We start from the raw sequence: 4,509 nt of genomic DNA, 5'->3' as shown, positions 1-4,509 counted from the left end.
ACATTTATTGTCAATCAGTGTTGCTTCCTAAGTGGACAGTTTGATTTCACAGAAGTGTTATTGACTTGGAGTTACATTGTGTTGTTTAATTTTTCCCTTAATTTTTTGGAGCAGTGCATATTGTGATGTCACGAGAGGCTGTGTCCTGGAGGGACGTTACATCCCCCTGAGGTGGCTGCAAACCCAGACAGCTATGGCTCCATCTGCTGGTATGGTCGGGAACTCCACCCCTCTATGGCCAATCTTCCCACGCAGCTGAAACAAATGAGGAGCTGATGAGGGAGGGTGGGGGGGGGTGAAGAAACACAGTCTCCAACCTGGGCTCTCTGGAGGACAAGAGTGCTGCACGTCCACTTCCATGAGGAATATAAGGATTTGGAGATACTTACCTTTGGGAAATACTCACCTTTGGATATATGCACCTGTGGAAATACGTGAGAGCCATTTGGAAGGACTTTTTGCTGGGTTGGCCACTAGCTGCAACGTGGACTACAGTAAGGCTGGGGAAAAGTTATCTGAGCGAGTGAGAATTATGATTTTGGATGTGGAAGAGACATCCCTGAACTGTTAACCCTTAAAGAGCCACAAGAGAACAGAATTTTGTTATATTTTCGTTAATTTCCCAAGACCTATAATAAAATCCCTGTTTTGTTTGAACCTTGTCTCCTTGCACTACTTGAGCAATCCCGCTGAAAGCTGTGTAGCCTCTCGTGACGTCACAATATACAGTGGGGGAAAAAAGTATTTAGTCAGCCACCAATTGTGCAAGTTCTCCCACTTAAAAATAGGAGAGAGGCCTGTAATTTTCATCATAGGTACACGTCAACTATGACAGACAAAATGAGAAGAAAAAAATCCAGAAAATCACATTGTAGGATTTTTAATGAATTTATTTTCAAATTATGGTGGAAAATAAGTATTTGGTCAATAACAAAAGTTTCTCAATACTTTGTTATATACCCTTTGTTGGCAATGACACAGGTCAAACGTTTTCTGTAAGTCTTCACAAGGTTTTCACACACTGTTGCTGGTATTTTGGCCCATTCCTCCATGCAAATCTCCTCTAGAGCAGTGATGTTTTGGGGCTGTCACTGGGCAACACGGACTTTCAACTCCTTCCAAAGATTTTCTATGGGGTTGAGATCTGGAGACTGGCTAGGCCACTCCAGGACCTTGAAATGCTTCTTACGAAGCCACTCTTTCGTTGCCCGGGCAGTGTGTTTGGGATCATTGTCATGCTGAAAGACCCAGCCACGTTTAATCTTCAATGCCCTTGCTGATGGAAGGAAGTTTTCACTTAAAATCTCACGATACATGGCCCCATTAATTATTTCCTTTACACGGATCAGTCGTTCTAGTCCCTTTGCAGAAAAACAGCCCCAAAGCATGGTGTTTCTACCCCCATGCTTCACAGTAGGTATGGTGTTCTTTGAATGCAACTCAGCATTCTTTGTCCTCCAAACACGACGAGTTGAGTTTTTACCAAAAAGTTATATTTTGGTTTCATCTGACCATATGACATTCTCCCAATCCTCTTCTGGATCATCCAAATGCACTCTAGCAAACTTCAGACGGGCCTGGACATGTACTGGCTTAAGCAGGGGGACACGTCTGGCACTGCAGGATTTGAGTCCCTGGCGGCGTAGTGTGTTACTGATGGTAGGCTTTGTTACTTTGGTCCCAGCTCTCTGCAGGTCATTCACTAGGTCCCCCCGTGTGGTTCTGAGATTTTTGCTCACCGTTCTTGTGATCATTTTGACCCCACGGGGTGAGATGTTGCGTGGAGCCCCAGATCGAGGGAGATTATCAGTGGTCTTGTATGTCTTCCATTTCCTAATAATTGCTCCCACAGTTGATTTCTTCAAACCAAGCTGCTTACCTATTGCAGATTCAGTCTTCCCAGCCTGGTGCAGGTCTACAATTTTGTTTCTGGTGTCCTTTGACAGCTCTTTGGTCTTGGCCATAGTGGAGTTTGGAGTGTGACTGTTTGAGGTTGTGGACAGGTGTCTTTTATACTGATCACAAGTTAAAACAGGTGCCATTAATACAGGTAACGAGTGGAGGACAGAGGAGCCTCTTAAAGAAGAAGTTACAGGTCTGTGAGAGCCAGAAATCTTGCTTGTTTGTAGGTGACCAAATACTTATTTTCCACCATAATTTGCAAATAAATTCATAAAAAATACTACAATGTGATTTTCTGGATTTTTTCCTCATTTTGTCTGTCATAGTTGACGTGTACCTATGATGAAAATTACAGGCCTCTCTCATCTTTTTAAGTGGGAGAACTTGCATAATTGGTGGCTGACTAAATAAAAATTTTCCCCACTGTATATCAATATAATAAATGAATACATGAACATGAAATTTAACCAGCAGCATGTGAAGGCATATTCAAGTGAGAGACAGAACATATTAAACACCTCCTCTTTAAGTCCTCAACACCAAAACATTAGTATTTAATAAGCATACATATTGTTACTGTGCTAGAGCAGTTGTATTGTACATTATATTGTCTAACGTTGTACAATATATTGTTTTGTACTGTATTGTCTAGTATTGTCTAGTATTGTATTTAATGTACTGTATTGTATTATACTGTATTGTAGTGTACTGTATTGTATTGTACTGTATTGTACTTTATTGTATTGCACTGTATTGTATTGTACTGTATTGTATTATACTGTATTGTATTGTACTGTATAGTATTGTATAGTACTGTATTGTATAGTATTGTATTGTACTGTAATGTGTAGTATTGTATTGTATTGTAACGGTACACATATATTATCGTCATGAGGCAGTGTTAAAGTGTTCTTATCAGACAATCAAACATCTGATCAAAACAAACATTACTGAACATGAAACTCAATCTGTATTATAAATATTATAATAATATATGACATCTTACATCTCCAAATATGCTTTCTTTTTGTTGCATATTCAACATCACAATGTAAGGGCATGTTTTAATAATATCCATAATAACTTACTGAATACAGAGCAATAATATCCCTGCACCCAACAGACTGGAAATATCACAACTCTTATACGGAAATATAGATTTCCTATATTTAGTAATAGTATTGAATATTTACTTTCATCAATATATACTTTAATCTCCTATACCTTCCCTCCCAAAAAACAACCTCTTTCTATCACAGTTCAAGGTCAAATATATTAATACAGTCTTCATTTTATTTCATTTTTTACTAAACCTTTGAATATATATTTTGTTGTGTCGCTGGTATGTCTGTAATGTTCTTATCATCTGTTCAGGTTTCTTAGGAATCTTCATCGTCTTTTTACGTCAGTCCTTTCATATACTTCTTCAAAGGTCCTAAAACGCAGTGAGGCCTTTCTGAAGTCTTTACTGTGCTTCCGGTGAGGTTTGGGATGTGTCTCAAATCACACCCCATTCCCTTCATAGAGTACTACGGCACATAGAGCTCTGGTTAAAATTAGTACACTACATAGGGAATATAGTGCCATTTTTTATTTTTTATTTTTTTTATGCCATTTAGCAGACGCTTTTATCCAAAGCGACTTACAGTCATACGTGCATACATTTTTGTTTGGGACACGTCCCCTGTGATGAACAGGAAGAGGAGGAGCTGTCTGGTTTCATCTTAGCACCCTCTCCATCTCCACATTGCTCCTTCCATCTCAACATTGGATTGAATCTCTAATGTAGGGCACTACTTTTGTAGGGCACTATGTTTGACCAGAGCCTGAAGTACATGAGGAATAGGCTGTCATTTGACACTTAATCATTAACTCCATCTATCTCATCATCGCTCCCCCTGCCACCCTGTCCACATAACTCCATCTATCTCATCATCGCTCCCCCTGTCACCCTGTCCACATAACTCCATCTATCTCATCATTGATCCCCCTGCCACCCTGTCCACATAACTCCATCTATCTCATCATTGATCCCCCTGCCACCCTGTATACATAACTCCATCTATCTCATCATCGCTCCCCCTGTCACCCTTTCTACATAACTCCATCTATCTCATCATTGATCCCCCTGCCACCCTGTCCACATAACTCCATCTATCTCATCATTGTCCGTGTCACATGACACCCTGTCCACATAACTCCATCTATCTCATCATTGTCCGTGTCACATGCAACCTGTCCACATATGTACAGGATAGTGGACTACTTCTTCAGACCAAAGCATTACACTATATACACCTCTCCTAACCTGAACCATCGGTGCCGTAAATTCAAAACTGACCCAAGATCAGCATCTTCTTCACGAACTTCACCAACTTCTCAACACTAGGATTGTACAATTCTGGTCACTTTTCCTAAAATTCCCAGGTTTTCCAGAAATCCTGGTTGGAAGATTCCCAATGTGCTGCTCATCGTCCCCTTCTGATTCCCAGAGCTTTACAACCAGGATTTCCGGAAAAACTTGGCATTTATGGAAGGTTACTGGAATTTCACAACCCTCCACCACCCCAACCCTCCCCCCCCCCCAACCCTCCACCCCCCTCTCTC

Source organism: Coregonus clupeaformis, unplaced genomic scaffold (assembly GCF_020615455.1).
Source record: "Coregonus clupeaformis isolate EN_2021a unplaced genomic scaffold, ASM2061545v1 scaf0888, whole genome shotgun sequence".
NCBI classification, from domain to species: Eukaryota; Metazoa; Chordata; class Actinopteri; order Salmoniformes; family Salmonidae; genus Coregonus; species Coregonus clupeaformis.
Note: the sequence above shows the minus strand (reverse complement) of the source record.